General features: G+C 37.1%; 1 protein-coding gene across 4 annotated transcripts in view; it reads left to right on the plus strand.

Moving 5' to 3' along the window:
- The window catches only part of Enox2 (ecto-NOX disulfide-thiol exchanger 2), a 331,866-nt gene that overhangs the window by 136,878 nt on the left and 172,836 nt on the right, over positions 1–22,152 (plus strand). For 2 of the 4 annotated variants that reach the window (XM_005401229.2, XM_013523085.1), the window contains exon 1: positions 13,148–13,224. The exons of 1 other annotated variant lie outside the window; for it this stretch is intronic. The gene's annotated coding sequence lies outside the window, so the exon portion shown is untranslated. Of the gene's footprint in view, positions 1–13,080; positions 13,225–22,152 lie in introns of those variants that run through there. One more of the 4 variants, XM_005401230.2, reaches the window with a different exon arrangement.

Below are 22,152 nucleotides of genomic sequence, written 5' to 3' on the forward strand. Positions count from 1 at the left end.
ATGGGTGTGAGTGCTACACTCATCCTGGGGCAAGTAGTTTGCATACAATATAAGGAGGGAAAAGAGACTTGCTACACCCCCCTTTTTGTTCTTGCTTGTTTTTGCTGTGTTCCACAGCCATGAACTGCTGCCCTATGCCATGTGCCACTGTCCCTTGGAACCAGCCGTGTATGGACTGAAACCTCCACAAACTGTGAACTAAACAAACCTTTCCTTCCTTAATTTTGGGTGTTGGGTATTTTGTCTCCTCAATGAGAGGAAAGTAACCAAGGCATACTGTATGCTTTTATAGTCTGATTTTGCCTGGTACAACAGTTTATTATTTAGTTGAAATAATTGGATTGTAGTTTTTCTGCCTCTGGGTGCCAGGACACTTAAGGTGCTAAGACCAAAAATTTAAAAAGTGCAAAATAAAAGATAGATAATTGGAAGTAGGGAGATCTTTTTCAAATGGGAAGGTGAATAAGAGATGAGGAAAAGATAAAAGGGATGGGAAAAAATAATTGAAGAAAAAAAAAGAAGTAGAGCTTTTGCAAATTGGAAGGGCACCAAGAGATGTAAGAAGTAGGGGAGGACAAATAAAGAATTAAGATGTGTTATGTACATGTACCACTCCCCATGATAAATGTAATCATTTTGTACTACAAACATGTACTAATAAAAATTGAAAGCCAAAATAATGACGAAAAGAATCTGTACCGTGTTTAAGACCTATCTTCCAGAACTCAACATGATTGTAACTCCCATAGAATGCTATTTTGTTGCAGATACACTGGTTAGTTGAAAATGTTCATGGAATTGAATTTGACTGTGGCATTCTCTTCAACTCAATCGGTCACTTTGCAGTCTCCTAGGAGCTCTGATTTGCTCTGCTGGTTGTCTCAGAGCATCTTCCTGAAATGAATTTACTTTAAAGTTAGAGATGATTAGAGTGCCTCTTCTTCAGGGGACAATTACATCGCTATATTCTTTAGCAGAGAGGAAAACAACATAACATTAATTTTTCTAAGCTTTCTTTGAGTATTGTTAAAAGGAGAATTGTCAGCTTAATCCAACATACTATAATAACAAAAAGACAACTGCTATTAAAATGCAAGTTTTTCTAATAAGACTATTTTGAGGAATTGTTTGGGAGGAGGAGAGAAAAGGAAAAAGGATGAAGGGAGAAAGCAAAGAAATCTATTAAATATTCCTGACCTTCAAAGACACTTTTGTCGCCAAATGCTGTAGACAAAATAAAGACATATTATTATATAATATGCCCAAGACATATTATTAAAATATTTTTTACTGACCTTGGCCCAATGGTATTCTTATCCTGCCTCTTAAACTTTTATCTTTTTCCTGAATGAATTTGTATTTTCTGACATGCTTTGTTAAGAATATATCGGAAAGGTCAAGTGTAAGCTATTTGTTGGTGTTTCCAGGCAGCCTTTATGCCATGGTAAATAGAGCTGGGAAGGGATTTTATTTTTCAGCATAGTCAATGAATATGCCTCCATTGGATTGTGTTTTTTCTTAAATGAAAGCCCACAAACCTTGCAGGTTTCTTTAACACTGTGGTTTAAAGTTTTTAAATGGAGTCATCTTGGGCTCTGCTTTTCCCCTCAACTCCTAGATTTAGTCAGACATTAATTCTAGATGATTCTGCTTCAAGAATATCTCAAAAATCCATTTATTTTGTTACATACTGCTTCCACTGTGTTGAGTTCATGCTACTGTCTTCTCTTACTGTATCACTGGTTTTCTCCTAATTCACCTTTGCCTCAGATTCCTTCTCACCTCCAGTGTAGTCTGTATCCTGCCATTAGAGTGCTCTTTCTAAGTCATAGATCAGATGTGACAGACAGCTCTCCACCTAGAACATACACATGCACGTGCGCGCATGCACACACACACACACACACACACACACACACACACACACACACACACATCCAGAATGAATTCTGAGGTCCTATAATAATTGCTGTGAGAAAAGGCTTTGTGTACTCTTGTGGAGTGAGCCTTTGAGCTATTGAAACCTTTACTAAACAGGTGACACCTGAGCAGTGTTCTGAAGCTTGAATAAATTCCTCCAGTTGGAGAAAAGGGAGAATTACATTTCACATAGAGGGAAATATATGGAATCTCAGAAAAATAAAAGCAAATAGCATGTTTGAGGACTTCTGAGAAGTTTGTCATGAATGAAGCTAAGAAAACTTGAGAGAAATGATAGGAGGTAAAGCTGATATGGTAATTTGGGTCAGAAGACCTGCTTTTACTTCCACTTGTGGTCTCCTTAAAAAAAACAAACTGTCTTATCAAATCCTAAGATCCTTAGGCCTTGGACACTGGCAACTACACAGAAGTGTTTGAATGAACTGAATGAATAAGGAGAGGCTATCAGTCAATATTAATTCCTTGGCTTGTTCATTCCAGTATGTATTGAATGCCTCAATTAGACTTCAGGATGGAACAAATTTAAGGCCTACTTTTTCTTTTATACAACAGTATTAGTAAGACCTATTTCAAACACCAATTAGTTCTTTTTGCAGGCTTTTCGCTTTATAGTCATGCCATCTTCTCTAGGACCAGATTATAGCTTTATAGTCATGCTGTCTTCTCTGGGACCATATTATAGCTTTCTCAGTAGTAGATTTGACTTCAGTGCTGTCATGGACTTCTCCAAAGGAGTTAGATCGTTTGTCAACATCTCATATTGACAAGTCTGTGGTAAAGTTGTTATAGGGGAAGTATGGATCTATAAAGATACATCAGCATACTACAGGACGCTCTGTTTTCTCTTGTATGTGTAATTTCACAGTTAACAGTGAGAACTGTTTATCATAGATTCTTGACAAACTAACCCAAATGGGGATCAAAGATGAGGAATGCAGGAAGCAAAATTCCAGGGCATTAATGATACAATATAGCAAAATTAAAGGGGTTGGGAGAAGGGGCAGAATAAAAATTTTGACATGCAAGTGAAGTATGTAGTATGAATTTTGACATGCATACTACATATTATATTATGTAGTTCATCTTTAAAGAATGCTAAATCACAGATTCATCATTGGTTAATTAGAAGGTAATTAAAATTGTAGCACAGTGATTGGAGAAATAGTTAATGAAGGCTAAATAAATGAAGGAAATCTGGTGAAATTAGTGTGTGTATTTTGGGAAAAGCAAATACTCAGATGTTATTCATGCAGTGCATTAGTCTTAAAGGATATCAATATCGTTATAGCATTAATTGATAAAATTAACTCTGAAGACCCAGCTTTCCCTCTCCCCTTCAAAGCATATTACACTAAAATGCAGATTTATCTGACAACACTTTCAATTTTCACTTACTCACATCATGTGAAATTATTTTGCTCAACCTTGTTTACAACTTATTTATTGGCATTTTAAGAATCTATTAGCAGAAATTGATGTTCTCCGAATGTTGTAACTGTTCCTCCTGAAAGGGCTGGCTCAGCCTGGGCTCCTGACCAGATCGAGCTGACAAGCTAGTTCTGAAAACCACTGGAGTGGTTTCTGCAGGGAGAACTGTGCTTCCTTTTGATAATTGCCTCAGCTTTATGAAATCAATCAGCCTGAAGGGAAGACCTCATTACACATCTGACAAGATTGACTCCAATTTCAATACCAGAACAACTCTCTGTCCTTGGTCTCTGAAATTTGTAATTATTTATTTTATTGAAAGAGAAACACCCATAATACCGTACCTCTGAATGCATTCTCAGGCAAGTAATGAACAGATAACCTAATGGTCAGTGTCTTAGGACCCTGCCCTTTTCCTGTCACTCAGGTAGAAAATTGGTCAGCAGAAATTGCAGCATGACCTAGAGCCAGCTCAAAGCAGGCACTGATGAATCACCCTCTCTCTAACCCTCCCACTTCCAAAGGTGGGAAGAAAACAGTGGTTGCTGTAACTGTCCCCAAGGCTAAACTACAGCAAAATCTTTATTCTCTTATAAGTTCCCCTGAAGACTGCCAGACTTTATCCTAAGGAAAATGATAGATTGCTCCTCTACCATCTGTCACTTTGAACTGTTTTATTAAATCAACATTTTTTGAGCCTTGTTTTCATTGAGAAATGTGATTTTGTTATGTTTCCAAACGCTTAAATTTTACAGGGGAAAATAGTCCTGAAGCTTTCTTCTTCTTGAAGTTGGAAATACGTATTTTGCTTTCATACTCACCGAACACAAACACTCTAACAAATTTAGATCAGACTTCTGTCAAATAACTCATTTTTACCAGGCCTGAAGATATCAGCCACACGGGAAAAATACAGAGTGTAGGAAAATACGGATTTAGAGAAATGGTCCTTCTCTATCCCTATCCACTCTCACTGCAAGCAGTGCTCCAATAGTAGAACACCCAGCTTGAACTGTTATTGAAGCTCTGGAAGGAATCATTTCACTTACAAGCAGAAATTGTTATACTTTTATGTTGGAAAGTTCAAAGCAGTGACAGATGTGGTCTCCTGTCCAAAATATAGTCCAAGCAAAGAGCAATCACTGACTATTTGCAGCATTATTTATGAATGATTTACCTTAATGGCTATACATTACCTGGCAGAAAAAGTGCCTTAGAAGAGGAACACAAAGCTAACATCTTCCAAAACATAAATCATATGTAATCTGGAGTCATAAGGAGCCACACTACTCCAATGTTCCTATTTCATTTTTGAGGCAAATTCATTGATTTTCATCTCTTCCCTATAAGGGGAGACATTATCATCCCCACTTTACTATGCAGAAACCTTTTGAGAGAGATAAATGACTTCTTTTATATACCTTATAAGTGGCACATTTAGTAAGGTACATACCTAGTAAGTGGCATATAGTAGAAGGATTTGAATCTAAGTCTGATGCTAGAGCAGCACTGTCCAGTAGAACTTTACTGTGATGATTGAAATGTTTTAGATCTATGCTGTCCAATGCGATAGCAACTAGCTACCAATGGTTACTGAACACTTGAAATGTGACTAGTACAAATGAACTTTTTAGTTTAAACCATTTTAGTTAAACTTAAATTTAAGTGGCTACTGTGTCTATTGTATTAGAAAACACATCTCTAGGAACTGTCTTTTCTTGACTAGTTTGTAAAACAGGATCCGTGATCTGGTGCTCATGGAACTATTAATCAAAAATCCATATATGAGATCTTTTTGGTAGTGTTTTCTTATGTAAGGGTCTTAGTCATTGGGAAAAGTGTTTTGCCATTCAGAAAGGGCAAAAAATGTATACAGAGACAAAGTGTTCATTTTCTTTTGCTGTGACAAAGTAGCAGATCTAATCAGCTTAAAAGCAGAAAGACTTACTTGGCTCATAGTTTCAGGGGTTTCAGTCTGTGGTAGGATCTGTTGATTTGGGGTTGTGGCAAAGCAGAACATCATAGCACAGAATACATCATAGAGCAGAGCTGCTCTTCATGTGGTCAGGAAGCAAAGAGACAGAGTGAGGAAGGACCCTGGGTTCCAGTAGTCCCTTCAAGGATATGGCATCAAATGTGACTAGTACAAATGAACATTTTACCTAGCTTACTTCCACTAGGCCCCGCTTCCTAAACGTTCCACTGCCTTCTAGTAGCACCACAGGCAGGTGACAAAAGCTTCAACATACGAGCCTATGGAGGACATTTCAGATCCAAACCATAACACAAAGTTAAGGGTAGACTGATAGTCGTATTACCACTCCCCAAAGATTCTTTAGGAATCTTATGATAGAGAAAGAATGCTAAATAGGAACCCAAGAACTTTACCCCCATCTTCCCTTCATGACTGCCTCTAGAAACAGGTCGCTTGGCATCTGGTGTGGACAACACAACTACTTCACCCAAAGTTCAATATAAATTTTGACAGTTCTTATACTATTATACAAAATACCACACCAGGCATCTTGGAGGAAGAGTGTTTAAGAAATGACTGAATAGGATGTCCTCAAGGAGTTTACAATTTAGTAGGGGTGAGGTAAGGTAAGAGGGAAGGGAGGATAAAACAAAATAACCCAAGTAAAACACAAGACATGTTCTAAAATACATAGAAAAGGTACAGATTAAGATCTAAGGCGAGTCAGAATTGTGTTTAGGAATTTAAAAACCTAGGTTCTTTTTTCTGTTGTGTATTAGCTATGTGACGTTTGGAAAGTTACACATTCTTTGTAATAAAACAGGAATAATCACTACAAAATAAAATAAAGGGATACTGTATATATCTATGGTATTATTCACACAACAAATGGTAGCATTCCTGATGGGTGGTGCCTCTTGCCCATTGCTATGTGTATATTGGGTTGCATATATGTAAACAAGAAAAAATACCACCATGAAGGAAATAGCCTCTGAAATTTACCCTAAAGGAAGGGTAGTTGTGATGTTTTCTGCTTGTTTTGTTTTTGCATTCCTAGAGATTGATTGATTACATCCCTACCCTTTTTTTAAAATTTATTTTTATTTGGGACAGGGTCTTCCTAAGTCACGAAGTTGTTCAGAATGGGCTTAAATGATACTATTTTAAAAGTTGGAAATGAAGAAACAGGCCTTATTGAGTTGTGGTGGTGCACGCCTGTAAATCTAGCTACTTGGGAGGCTGAGGTAAGAAGATTGCAAGTTTAAGCCCAGTCTGGGCAATTTAGCAAGAGCCTCTTTTGAAATAAAAATTTCTCGAAAAGGTTTGGAGATATAGCTCAGTGATAGAGCACACTTGAGTTTGATCCCCACTACTGCGGGAATAAAAAGCAGATTGAGGAGCACAGTGCACCAAAGGTATGGAGATGGATTTGTGAATGCTAGAAAGTACCAAAAGTGAGATCCGCATACCAGCTGAATCAGCAGCATCTGGGAACTTGTCAGAAAAGCAGACCACAACTCAGACTTACTGAATCTGAATCTGCATTTTAACAAGATCCCCAGGGAACACATGCACATTAGAACGTCTGAAAAGTCTTGAAATAGATTGTAAACTGGGCATAATACTAAGAGATAAAGCTTGAAATGGTTGGAGCTTTTTCCATGATGGGAGTAAGTGCCTTGACCAAGGAGTTTAGGGAATTACTAAAAGTTGATTGAAAGATCACTCACTGCCAGTGCAAACTTGTCTGTCACCTGTGTCAGATCTGGAAAAAGGTTGCGGGAGCCTAAATTTCGCTCTGAAAATTTTCATGTCCACTGACACTCAAGAAAGCCCCTTAGTAGAAGAGGGCTTTTACCCTTCCCTTCTCATTAATTCTACTTACCAGTTAATCTTTCACAATTGCCCTTGCTTTACCTAAACCAGTTATATCTAATATTGGATTCACAAAATTGACAAAATAGGTTTTATTTGTTTGATATCAGTTAAGACTTGGAACTGAAAAATGTTCAGTTGTTTTGGCTGCTAAGCCCTTGGATAATGAGTGGAATTGCAGTCCAGCTCTATTGAACATTGTGACTGTTCCTTCAGAACTAAAAAAAGAATGGCTGGATAGTGAGAGCTGTAAATTCAGAGGTTTTTCAGGCCTGAACTGAGGAAATGGGGAGGGTGAACAAAAGTGAGGAGAAATTTCTACAGATGGACAAATCCAACAAAAGCACCAACAACATGTTAAGGGCCTGAGCATTACCTTTATCTCTCATTTTCCCAAAAGTTTTGAATAAAAAACTAATTTGGAGACACCCTTCTCTCACCATACAGTCCAATATCTGATTTAAAACTGAAGTCACATGGAAAATAAGATTCAGGTTGAATAAATTTGCTTTACAAATAAATTAGCTAGAATATTCCTGTTACCAAAACTTGATACTTATTTTTTGAGCATCAGTTACTCTCTGGAGATTGCTGCCTTTAATTTTCTCAGGATTTTAGCCATTTTAAAATTTTTAAAATAATAATAATAATAATTATTATTATTATTTTGCAATACTGGGGGTTGAACCCATACCATTCACACTGAACTACATCCCCAGCCCTTTTTGTTTGGTTTTTACTGCCTCAATTTACTGTCTTAATTTAAACAAGTGTTTAAATTGTCCAGGCTGTGCTCAAACTTAACATCCTCTTGCCTCAGACTACTAGAGTGCTGGTATTATAGGCATGTGCCAACATGGCTGAATACTAGGCTGAATATTGATTGATTTTAAAAAATTTAATCTTTATTTTTATTAGTACGTGTTTGCTAGATATTTGTTTGTAAACTGAACTAATCCAGAGTAGAATTGTGTCTCTTTGTGCTATGGCTATGGAGGCTATGAGCCCCAGCTGCAAATAAGATAGCATGGATCCACAGGGTCAAATTTCATTACTATAACCTGGGGCAATCATTAAAAGTATTAGATTGCATCATGAAGGTTGGTCCTAATTTGGCCTGATAGTAGAAAGCCCAGGAAAGTAAATTGTGACAGTAACTCTTATTGCAGCTGGTTATAAAGAGATCATTGATCTTCTTTCACAAGAATCACAAAAATTCTTCAGTGCTTCCCACAAAACCCAGGAATCATTTGCATGTGTATCACAGACATCATTTCATATGAATTCCTTGACCTGCAGATTGTAGTTCACTGGGAACCACACATCATTCTGAGATGTTTGACCCCCTGCTTTCATTGCAAGAGAAATGTCATTCTCCAAGGACCATTCCCCCAACCTTCCCCAATATGCATACTTTCTAAAGAGGCCTCATGTGTGCTATGAAGTCAGATAATCTATAGTTTGACAGGATGTGAAATAACAGCTGGTCAGGTGTCTACACTAGTCAAATTGGTTTTAGACAAGATTACATTATCACATGGATTTGTTTGATTGTGAGCATAAGATACAGAAATAGCAGAAATCTATCACACTAATGTTGCTTATCTGTCTGTATTTCATCAATTTGTGCTTCTGTTTGGACAAACTAAATTTTGTGGGCTTGGGGGATAAGGGGAGAAGATGTGATGGAAAAGAATGATCATGGTGCAAAGTTTTATTAAGTTTGTCCTCAGAAGTAAAAGGGCAGGGGCTGAGGGAATTGTGTAAGACTTTAGAAAAATTCTGACTTTATTGTTAGTATCCTTTGCTTCTCATTTTTTTTCTTGCAATGACTATCAGTAGAATCCGTTACAAGTTAGACATCTTATGTGTTCATTCTGGGGACAATAATCAGGATAATTCAATAAAATACATTCTATGCCACTGACAATATGGGGAAAATAAAAAGGAACACCTCCAAATAGAGTAGGTGATAGTTTTTAAAAGGTGAGGAGAACCGAGTGCCTGGGAGCCTAGCAAGAAGTGGACCCTCGGCAAAGAAGTACCCTGGGATTGCGGCCTGTTAGGAATTCTGTAAAGATTCCTGGATTACACAGAAAAATGAACTAGATAATAAATAACCTCAACAGTTTCTTTCAAATCCAATATTTTCCAGTTCATCACATCTAGTAGAAACTGATAAGAATTGCTTCCATCGGAGATTTAAAGATAAATTCTGTATTTTAGGTAAGAATGATAATATGGTAATTGCTAATATTTTATGTTTACATCATCATTGTAATTTTACCAACAAGAATTCTTTGCATTAAAGTAATGGTTTCTTTGTGGGGTGTAAATAATTTTTATGGTACTATTTTAATTAAAATAATATTGGTCATGGATCACATATACATAAAACAGAATGGATCCTATATGTCTGTTTATTTACTGTTGTATTAGGGGCTGTATTAAGGGCTTGTAGGGTTTTCCTATCTCTGTAACCCTTGCTCTTCAAGTATAAATCTTTGCAGACTCTGTTGGGTTCTGGATAATGTGAAATGTGGATTTGTGTTTAAATTAATCAGCTTAGTGAGATATTTTTCTCTCCTTGATATGAAATCTTTCCTTACAAAAATCAAGGGTGAGATGTTGCACTAAATTATCAGAGTTGTTACACACCTGGATCATGGAGATGAATACACAGGAAGTGCTTGAAATTTCTTTTATTTTAGTGCCAGAAAAATCTGTACATTATTGTGAGGAAATAAACACCCAGGTCACTCAACATTATCATCTGGGACCAAGTAAAGGGCAGACAAAATCATAGTCAGACATCTGTAACTGAATACCTTTAATTCAACAGATTTCTTCCCCTGGATTCCTTCAACTTTTACAAAAAGTTACAAACAGTAATGAAAATATTCAGTGAGGAGAGTAGGATACATCCTTGCACCAGGGCAAATTCTAGCTAGTGGAGATCAATCTCTTCTTGTTATACATCAATAATTCATGAAATTAAAAATGGAAATTCAATCTTATAATAGTAGTAGTTAATATTTATTGAGCCTGCCATGTCCATTCAGCTTCAGCACTCAGGTTGTACTCTTGATAGCTCACCCAGCTCACCTTGAAATGAAATGGAAATGGTGATAGCCTACCTGGGTAAAAGTAGGAAGGAGGAGAGCAGGGTTATGCCTCAGATAGTACTCTGTGTGTGTATGTATATGTATGGGTGTACACATTAATTGAGCATCTACTATGTGTTAGGTGTATTGCAGAATTTTCTACATATATGATCTCATTTAATATTTTTAGCAGTCCCATAAGTTGGGTACTATTATTAGCCTCCTTTTATTGGCCATGGCTCTGAAGCTTTGTAAGATCCTTAGTCAGCTACTTAATAAGGCAGGAAAATGGACTGATATTATTCTGTAAAAGTATCACGTGCAAGACAAAATAAAAAAGACTTTTATGATTAACAGTCATTAATCAGAAACTCCTAACACCTAAGCATTCCTTATAATCAGGACCTTACCCAACCTGAGGTATAGTACTCAAATGATTGAGGTGCATTTAAAATCTAATTATTTTAAGTAATATTGCTATAATCAGCAACAGAACTTTTCAGTGATGGCATTAATTCTTGGTTATCAACTGCCAAGTCTTTATTCTAATTACATGGATTAATGTAATGAGTCATCTACCCCCACTTATTGAAGATTAATTCATTCATTCAGCATTCACTATGTGTGTGGTGCTAGACACAAGGGATATAGCTATGGGGAAGTAAAGGGAGGAAGAGATATCCTCCTTAGAAAAATTAACAAGCTTACAGGGAAAAGTTTGTTTTAATTTACTAAGAGTAATATGATTACCATAAATACATATTTGTTAATCTTTGCAGTAACCCTGTGTGCAGTTTCATTACTTCTGTTTATACATTATGAAACTAAGACTAAGCTTACATGACTTCCAAAAAACTGTCTAGCTAGTAAAGAATACCTGAGTTTTGAAACTGTCAGGCTCATTACACTATACCACTCTATCTTAATGGAACTTATTTTGATCAATAGGATATTGCAGAAAGAAATGCCAAGGGAAGTTTTGGAACAGTACACTGATCATATTTTGCTCTAGTATTACTCAAGTGCAACAACCGTCTTTATTTGTAAATCATATAAAAGTCTAGTCTTCTTTGAAAATAGTATCTGTCATGACATCAATATTTTCTAATACTCAGCTATTGGCATTTGTTTCTTTAGTTCTACTCATGTTAGAGATTTAATAGGATGCAGATATGATGCAGTGAATAGTTGACTTAAGATATAGAATCAAGTTTTATTCTTTCCTTTAGTTATTTACATGATGGAAAGGATAGATGTTTGACAAGTCTCAAAGGATATTTAATGGATGTGTTCAAAGTGGAGTGTGACTGCTGAAGAAATAGTACTTTTAATGTGGGCTGAAAACATCAGCTAGGGGATGCTCCTTATTTAAAACAGTAATGTGGAGTCATTTTGTTAGAACCTTAGCATTCATTTTACTGAAATTTGGTTGACCTTTTGCTAATTGGATTCAAAGCTTTTTATTGATATTTTGATACATTACCTCAACAATTGTACAGCTAATAGCCACAGAAAAATGGGGGTTAAAGAATGAATCATATCATGCTAACCTGATTTCCCCTTTGATAGGACTAGAGAACTAGTGGATAAAAGGCTTAAACAAGGTGTCTTTACTCGGGGCTTTAACATAGCTTTTGATTCTGCATTTCATGAAGTCTTAATTGAAACACTTGAAATTCCAGGTGCTGTTCCCAGAGGTGTAACAAACAATCTCTCCTCATCCCTGACTGAACTATATGAGATTTGGAGGATTTGGAGCGTAGAAAATGCCTTTTGCCATTTTATATGATGTCACAGTGCCTAGTAAAGTGACCATGCCATCAGCAGCATTTGTAGAGATCAGATTAATACCACTCAAACCTGGGTCATAACTCCCCATCACTTCAGTGACTACACAACCAACTCTAGATATCTCTACCTTAGTTTTCTTTTCTCATTTGCCATGGAGTTATGGTTTCTCACTTTTTTTAGAAGACTGTTTTCATTGGAAGTGACTTGGATACCAAGATAGTCTAATGATTGTATCTGCATCAGTTCAACAAAACTTGTAATGAGATAATGGAAAAACGTTAGGAGATAATCCAAGGAATACAAACCAACCTTTTTCAAAGGATGAATGGGTACTCCCACTGGCGCCTTAAAGAAGATCTTCCCTTCCGTTCCCTTCCCTTCCCTTCCTTTCCCTTCCCTTCCCTTCCCGTCCCTCCCCTCCCCTCCCCTCCCCTCCCCTCTGCTATCGTTTTCTTTGAAACTGGCTCTGTTGCTCAGGCTGGCCTCTGTCTCCTAGGCTCAAACAATACTCCTGCACCAACCTGCCAAGTAGCTGGGACTACAGATATGTGCTACTGTGCCCAGCTAGTGTTTTCTATTTAAAGGAAGTAGAAGACAACTACTAGGGCTGGGAATATAGCTCAGTGGCACAGCACATGCCTGGCAAGGGCGAAGTCCTTAAATCAATTCCTCTTACTCCCCAAAAAAGAAAGGAAAACAACTGCTGCCTTGTGACCAAAAATGTGACATTCTCATAGTAACAGGAAGGATCTAATGAATGACAAAACCACCCTCTTATATTTTAATTCTATAATTGTAAACAAGATCTATAAAAATTGCAGAGGGCAAGTGTCTTTAAGGAATTCATCTATTATACCTAGGCTCTGAAGACCTAAAAGGTTTTCACTTAGTGGCTCACGTAAGAAATCTGGAGATGATCCCAGTCCTTAATGGAGTCTGGACTTTGGCTTTCTTTTTCTTCTTTAGGATTGAACCAGCTGCCCTTTGACCCTGCCAACAACAACGAGCCCCTGCAGTTTGGTAGTGCCAGTGGCCCTTTGGTCACAGAAGGCCTCATTGAAAATGGAGGGGACTCAAGCAAGAAAAGAAAGAGAACAAATGCTCCTTCAGGTAAGCTAGGTGATAACACGCTGTCTTAAGTCAGTGTTACTTGAGTCAACATTTTCCCAGAGCCTAGTATGTAGCGTGTCCTATGCTAGGACTTGTAGGAACTAAAGAATTAAAAGGTCCCTGTCTTTATGATAGAATGAAAAGAGGGAAACACATGTAAGTAAACTCTTAATAACAAGATAGAATATCACCAATGCTGTGGCAAATAGGTATAAGGGGCAAAAAACCTCTAGGAGCAGAAATAAGGGAGAATTTGATTTAGCTTTAGGCATTGTGAAATACTTCATGGCAGAAGTGACATTTAAAAATGATCCTTGAAGAATAGACAGAGTCAAGATGAGAGAAGAATAGAGAGCATCAGTTTGGGTAGAAGGGATTGTATGAGTGACTATTCACTGTACATTTGTACATTTGACTATTCACTGTACTATTCACTGTACAAAGTAAATACTTTGTATTTACATATGGCAGGCTACTCTCAACTTTCTTCTAACACAGAGAACTGCATACATTTGTGCCTCCACCTCTGCTCCTCCAAATGCATACCATGCCTTCATGTATTTTATGCACTTATAATTCTCTTAGCATAGCCAGTAAACAGATTCTCCTAAATCCTCTGTAACAGCCAACTGAATTTTTACATTCTTTCGCTGTTCCCCCAGCCCATAGATCCCATTGATCTAGTCTCATTTTAAATTCCTCCAGAAGGAATAAGGAAACAATAGGAGAACCCAATATTAACTGATCTTTTGATATTTTAAAATGCCATCTTTTTGTTTCTTGATTCCTCATTTGGAAATAGAATCTCTAATACATAGAGAATGATGTGGAAGATTTTCAGATGGGCCCGATAAATAGTTCATTACTTTTCTTTACTGTAATTTTACTTTCAACTTGTAAAATGGAGTTTATAAAAAGAATATCATATCTTTCTCTTAGATCAGAGCTCTCTTTCTGCTGATAAATCAAGGTATTTGAGTCTAGAAAATGAAAATGCAGGAAAACATTAGCTATGTGGAGCCCTCAAGAAAGAAGCTGAATTTTCTGGAGCACAAAAAGGCATGGTGGATAGCCAAGGAATTGCCCTGAGTTCTAACACTCACTCTGTCTCTCTCTGTGGCCTGGAGTCAGTTGCTTAACTTCTCTGTGTTTTACTTTCTTTAAAACCTCTTAGGATTGTTCAGAGAATTAGTTGAAATCATGTGGGTAAAGTGTTTAGGATGGTATCTACACATAGTTACCACTTAATAAATGTTGCTATTTTATTATGATAATTACTATGTGATAATATTACAAACCTTATCTTTCTAAGCATCAACATATTTCGCATTTTTAGGTTAACTATTATGGGTACGTGTGTGTGTATGTGTGTGTGTGTGTATATAAGCTTCTCTGTTTTTGTAAAGCATATATTCAACATAATTTAACTGTTTTATCTTTAGGGGCATAATTCCAGTCATTAGTTATTGTACTGCATTCTAATCCCCTATTAGAGCTTCTATGGTTTTCTAAGGAATATAGGCCTTTTGCCTCTATCCTAAATTATCCTAGACTGTGGTAGTTTTGTAGTTATTATAGTTACATTTTATACAAATCATGGTTCCTATCTGCATTCACTTCTTACTCTTCTCAGTGTCCTTCCAATTAGTTATGAACTTTATGTAAAAACAGTCTCTCCAGCTCTCTCAGTTAATGTGTTATGTTCGTACTATTTTAAGAGCTAAGTTGGCCGTCCATGGAATCTGCCATGGATAGAGTACATGGAGTTTATCACACCAAGTTTAAAAGATCTATTTTGGCTGGTCTGAGGCCTTTTTTGGTCGCTTATTAGTTTTTGTCTCTATTCATAAATAATGCTTTTGTTTAGAGCATTAGAGTACCCTAAATAGTTTGTTTAGAGTACCTCCTGAAATGTAGTTAACTCATAAGAGTGGGGGAAAAGGATATGCATTAATGTGAATTATGAACTAACTTTAAGGAATTAATATTTTATTTCTAATGAGCATATTCAGTGAAAGCAAAGTTAACTGTTGCAGATATAGGAGTTTAACAGTAGATTACAATAATCCATAATTAGCAGAATGAATTTGCATTCAAATCATGAATATGCTGAATTTCTTTAAAAACAGTATGTTCTTTAAAATAGGTGAAATAAGACCCTAGCAGACTAAATTAACTCTCTTGAAATCTCGTTCACACTATTTGCTTAGTGAACCCTGTCTTTGTAAGCAGTATAAAGGTAACTCCAACCCAAGTTAACCACAAATTCCAAATTACTGTAGTCCAAATTAATGAGGCTTTGCTATACAGGGAGTCTCTTGTCATTGTTCTGTGGCATTCTTGTGATATTATAAATGGGCAAATTGCTTTATAATATTATTTTCTTTCTCTGCATTGCTACACAAAAGGAAGAGGCAAGGTGTTTTGTGAGCAGAAGTTGCCGTTTTCTTTTGTCACCATATCCTACATCGTGCAAAGAGGAAACTAGGGCTGGAAATTCTTGTAGGAACTAGCAGCCATTTCCGTTCTAAGCTGAGATACTATGCAGCCATTGCTTCTCTTTCCTGGTAACCCCATAGAGTCAAAGCCGTCTGTCCCTCTCTTTTTCACTGAAAATAAAGTGAAGCTGAGAACGAACTGCAGCTCCAGTTCCTCATTGTGTGTTCTTTTCCCTTCACTTCCCATCCCTCCTACACTGTCCTTTTTCTACAAATTTTCTCTCTTCTTTTTTATAAAGCTGTGTTTTTGTTTTGTTTTGATTTTCAGTACTAGGGTCTGAACCAAGGACCTTTTGCACTGAGCTACATTCCCAACCCTTTTTATTTATTTTGATACAAGGTTCTGTTAAGTGACTAAGTTGCCAAGATTGGGCTCAAACTTGTGATCCTCGTGCTTTAGCTTCCAGACTGCTGGGATTATAGTCTTAAAGCTTCTTCCCTAAGGGTCGCCAGTGACCTCTGCTGTGGTTTGAATATATGTCCCCAATGATTCATGTTTTAGAATCTTACTCTCCAGTGTTGGCAGTATTGAGGTGATGGAACCTTTAAGAAAGGGGCAGTGGTGGAAGATAATTAAGTCAAGGGGTCTCTACCCTCATGAGTGGATTAATACTGTTCTCTCTGAGTGGGTTGGATCTCTCAGAAGTGGATAAGTTCCAGAGATCAGGTTGTTACAAAAGAAAGACCCTGACCCTTCCTCATTTTCTTGCTTCCTTGTTTGTATACATGCCACTTCTACAGATGGCTGCTTTCCTTTCCATTTCTCTGCCATGTTGCAGTGCAGCCAGATGGAGCACCATGCTGTTTGCATTTGCTAGCCACCAAAATTATGGCCCAAATAAACGCCTTTTCTTTAGAAAGATATAAATAAATCACAGGTAATTTGTTATTGCAACAGAAAATGAACTAAAATTCTGCATATTGTCAAGTTCAGTGGGATTTGGTACTTGTCAACTATCTTGACCTCTTTGTTTTATTTTATGCTAATTAACAGCTTCTTCCTTTCTTAAATTCTCTTTACTTTCACCTCTGTAGCAATATGCTTTGCTGGTTTTTCATTTTTTGTGTTCTTTAAGCCTTTCTCCTTTTCTTCCTCCCTTCACTGTTAGTGTATTAACGCCTATATTTATAGACGAAAAAGTAACAATAAATAAACTTATCCAAGGTTAACTACCTAGGAATTGGTTTAGCCGTGGCTCAAACTTCAAACCTTATTCCTAAGTACTATGTCATAGTTACTATGTCTGCTGATACTGGAAATTTAGCCCCACTACTATACTGTATACTAATCACCGGTAGCAGAATAAAGAAAGCTGTGTATGTGTGGACATAAATAGGTTAGAATAAGAGGAGCAGAACTTGGATTTGATAATCCCTATGTGTCCTTTCAAATTTTGAGATGCCATATTTCCTTCTTTTTATCTTTCTTTATGTGCTATTCCCCAAAACAAGTGTTCTGTTTCAGCCAAGCCAGTCAGTTACCTCTTGCCAAAGCCAGTGTGCTCACCCATCTCAGTACTTTTCTCATGCCATTGATTTCTTGGCCTCATGTGTTCTCCTTGCATTCACCCATCAGAATCTTCTCCAACTGACAGCCTAGCACAAACCCCTTCTTTTCCAAGAAACCTTCCGGATCATCCTAGTTAGAAGTCTTCTTTTATACCTCTGAAATCCTTTGGTCAGTATATTAATGTGAATCACTTGATTATGGAGCACATTGAACTTTTGTTTACCCATATTGGTTACAAGTATTTGTCTTAGTCTTTCAACTCAGCTCAACTCAGTCATCAGCCTTTATTGGAAGTATCCCTGACTCACATGTCTTTTAATAAGGATTCAGTATCTTACCTGCAGTATATACTCAAGAAATATTTGTCAATTAATCACATATTTAGTTGAAGAATTTCCCTTTGCCCTTATAATCTGTTAATTTCTTGTCACTCTCAATGTAGAGTTTTGCACAAAACTGGACACTTAATATTTGATATTGATTAACTGATAGCCTCACTTGTCCCTAATGGGCCAACTCAAACATTTGTAAAATTACATCCATAGAGCAACCACAAAGGAACTCTGCCAAAAGATTACCTGGTCCTAATGGCTTCCTTGGCTATTACCAGATAACATTTCATAAATGCCCAAGGAAAACTAGTGAGTGGAATCTGGGTGTTCTGCCTCAAGGTGCAGTAGGTTTAAGTAATCAGGATTACATAAGGAGTCTGGCTACAACGTTCTTAAGGATCTAACAGCATTGTAGCTTTTAGGTGACCTCAGAATGCTTCAGAGTATTTTTGCTCTTGCATTTCAACTTTTACTCTTGGAAATATTTCTTCGGTATTGCTACAGCTGCACAAATTGCCTAAGATAGCAGTAATTACATTTATTCATGTGGTAGTCTATGGCAAAAAGTATAAGATTGTTGACTTTATGTAAAATCACAATGCCAGGTTCCTTTCCCAAAGATGCTATCTGCTTCCTGGTTTGAGAGCCAGCTAGATTTGCAGAAGCAGAGATATGAACCACTAAAGTGGAAGATTCCATGCATCAATAAAGTCAACTGTCTGATGACTAAAATTGGATGGTTTATTTTAAATGACTTCAGGGTGGCCTAGTAATCAAAGAAAATGGCAGCTCACTGGATGAGTGCACAACTAACTAGGAATAATTATGATATCCAAATGAACATCCATATGTGGATATAGGCAATTTCCACTGTCTTTTCTATATGGGCTTGCATTTAAAGATATGTTTGCACTTAAATACCCAATAGTAAGTCATAGTGCCAAAGCTCGTATTAGTAATGAATAGCTAATTATGGAAAGAGTGATCTTCACCCATTTTCCATTTGCAATAATGATTGAATCCCAAATTCAAGATCTCCAGGAAGACTCTTCAGTTCAATAATTTGCATCAGAGTGGTGACTCTTTCTCTTAAAATATGTTCACACTCATTGCATTTTATGGATTAAGTACTAATAACCAGAGAGGAAAAATAACTTTGACCAAGTTAGACTGATATCACTAGGAATGTTATAGTAAGATAAGGACTCCGGAAAGTATCTAATCCAGATCGTAGGCATTCTAACTCAGTTCTCAAGATTTCCTTTAGAATTTGTAGAAGCCAGAATGAGACTCAACAATACAGAGACAGTGAATGGTTCACCAGTACTAAGACTAAGTTAGTAGGAAGTGGCCTGCAGAGTAGCAACAAGAGTTTTGATCAGACATAAGGAACAATTAACTATACTGGTATAGATTATTGGCAAAATTGTTTAAATTCATTTGGAAGAGAAATATAAAATGAGATGAGCATTCATCTGCCTGGGAGAGTTTTTATTTCCTTTCTTATCTAAAGGAAGAGGAATGAAATAGGAAACTTGTCTATGGCACAGCCCTTTGATTTACCTCAGGCTCACAGGGCTGAGACTTATTTCACATGTACTTTGAAGTCCAAAATGAAAGCATTGATTGTTTTTAAAGGAAGAGAATGCCACCATTTTATGTCTTGGTGTGGGGTATTTCCAGCATGTCAGCAGAATTATTATATTGCCAAAGGCAAGAAGAGTCTATTGTTCCTTCAGATGGAATTAAAATAAGAAAAAGTGTAGACTAATAGTTCTACTCAGTTTCTTTAGTCTTTTGGACATTTTTATCTGATTACTAGTTCAAGAAATAAAATCATTATCTTGATAACTGGAGGATCAAAAAGTAAGCAGACTTCTTTGTTTCTCAGGTCTGATAGAAACTCAGTGTGAATTTTTTCGTTGCCAGAGGCTCTCTGGAAAAAGAGAGACTGAGAGTGACACAAAAGAGGCAGGATAGGAATATGCAAATATATTTCTCTTGAATTGCCCCAGTCATCAGAATAGCTTTGGAATGATTTTTGTGACTTTACTGTACTAAAGTTTTTAGGAGTTCTCTTAGCAGACAAAATTTAAATTAGCTGTATATGGTGATAAGATAGAGGCTGTGGTAGATGTTGAATCATAGTATTTTAGTACTGGAGATGATTGTGTCTAACCTAATCAAGTTTACAAATGAAGAAACTGAGACCAAGAGATGTGAATCATCTAAAATCTCATGTTTAATTCATGGCAAAACAGGAACTAGTTATTTCCAGCCCTATATAATCATTTCAAATTAGCTAGGACTATGGAAGGTAAGTAATTAATTTTTATTCTAGAAATTTTATCTATAACACAGAGATGCTGACTTCCACCATGGAATAACTAAATGATTTGTAACAAGCTAATCCAGTGGTATGTGACACTCTGTGTTTGTTATGGTTGTAACACCTGTGAGGGCCCTTTGATAGGGAAGGACGTGGAGATTGGGAAATGCCTGTGAGGGAATCTCTTCTGTATTGCTGAATGTAGGAAGCTCAGCAAAAACTGTGATACCTGCTACTTGGCAGGAGAGTTTGCATCTTCCTCCCAATCCCAACTTGCCCTTAAGGCCAATCAATCCAAATAGGAAAACATTTATAATTGTGGTTTTCCTGGTAACTTAAACTTTATTGCATAATTTTGTCCAGGTGAACTCTATCAGTTTTTTGATTGGTGAGTAGACTTGGCTGAAAAAATCCAGTTAAGGTCAGTAAAATTCAATTTTAGAGTAAGGAGGTTGTTAAATTTTGAAAGGTTGTTTTCCTCTCTGTTAGTTTAATAAAGTTAAGGCAATTCATTCTTGTCCTTAGGGCCTCCAAGGGCCATCTTAGCCTTGATAAGAGAAAGCAGCATATTCAGACATATATTGAAAGTATACCGTAGATACACTGTGACTTAGTACTGGATTTGCCACTAATTAATCTTCTAACCTAGTATAAATTATACAGGCCATTTCTGAGCCTCAGTTTCCACAGCTACTTAATAGGGAAAACATTTTTTTAAAGTGTTGGTTACTACTGTTGCTTGTTGGGGTTGGAGAGCCTAAAAGTAACCATACTGATTTTCTGTTTCCAGTTACGAATTAAACAGAGGGGAGTAAAACCACAAAACCCCCATGAGGAACAAAATATAGTATCTGCTTCATATGTAAAGCACAATTAAAGAACATGGCTTGAGCCTGAGGTGTAATGAGGCTTATGATCAACTTCAGCTGCAAATCTGTACCTTGATACCCAGCTGTGGAAAAGATTGAGTCAGCAGAGCAGATTGTTTACCCTACCAGTGTCACTGGGAATGATGGGTTATGTCACACTTAAATGAAAGCCAGAAATTAACAGCAAGATAGGCCTGCTGGCCTTTCTCTAGAAGACAGTGTCAAGAGACAAAAGGGTCCTCTCAATTATAGGGATTTGGAACTGAGAACAAGAATGCACAGGTTAGGCTATGAATAAGCGCTTATTTTCATTCTAATCTTACCAGTTAATTAAGTAGGAAGTAGAGGTAGGGCAAAAGCCCAGAGTACTTTCTGTAGTGCTCTCTGTCCCTCCTCATAAACCAAGTGGGACTCTCCTCTTCCTGATAGAATGATGCCAAGTGAGACAAGAACTGCCACAACTACCAATAACATTGCTGTTTCTTTTAAGATTGTCTTGGTTACTTTTCTCTCGTTCCTGGGACAAAATACCTGACGCCCAAAATTAAGGAAGGAAAGGTTTATTTCGTTTACAGTTTGTGGAGGTTTTAGTCCATACTTGGCAGGTTACAAGGCAGAGTGGCACATGGCAGAGGGCTACAGCTCATGGCGGCAGAACACAGCAAAAGCAACAAGGACTAAAAGGGAGGAATGGCCACAAGCACCCTCTTCCTCTCCCTTACATATGCAAACTGTCCACCCTAGGGCGGGTGTAGCTCTCACACACATAATCGATAAAACCCTAAAAGCCTGCCCCATGACCGCATGAGGCTTTGGGGGGACACCCAAATACAAACCATAACAAAGATTAGCATGACGTTTTTCAGCTAGGCATGGTGGCATATGCCTATAATCCCAGCACTTGGGAGACCGAGGCAGAGGATTGTCATGCATTTAAGGCCAGCCTGAGCTACATAGTGAGTTCAAGGCTGGCCTAAATTACATAGAGAGACCCTATCTCAAAAAAATGACTATTTTCATTGTACTTTCCCTAGAATGTTTTTATACAAAGGGAAACTGGCCATGACAAACTATTGTGTTGGTATACACGAATGGGGTTGCTCTGGTACATGTGACACATTTAGATTTCTTTGATTTATAAAGTTGAGAGAAATTCCAGATGAGATGAGCCTCATATAGTCTAATGTAGCACCTCACAGTGAAGAAGCTTCATTTTCTATGAATTTCAAACACAGAATATCACTGTTGCCTTTCAGCACAGTCATTCACCACAGCATGTCAGGTGCTGTTCTGAGTATTTCAAATACGCCTACTTATTTGATTTCCCCTGCAACCCTGTGAGATCAATACAATTACTATTCATGCTTTACAGATGAGAAGACTTAAGCAC

The sequence above is a fragment of the Chinchilla lanigera genome, unplaced genomic scaffold (genome assembly GCF_000276665.1).
Source record: "Chinchilla lanigera isolate Chin_1 unplaced genomic scaffold, ChiLan1.0 scaffold00072, whole genome shotgun sequence".
Classification (NCBI taxonomy): Eukaryota; Metazoa; Chordata; class Mammalia; order Rodentia; family Chinchillidae; genus Chinchilla; species Chinchilla lanigera.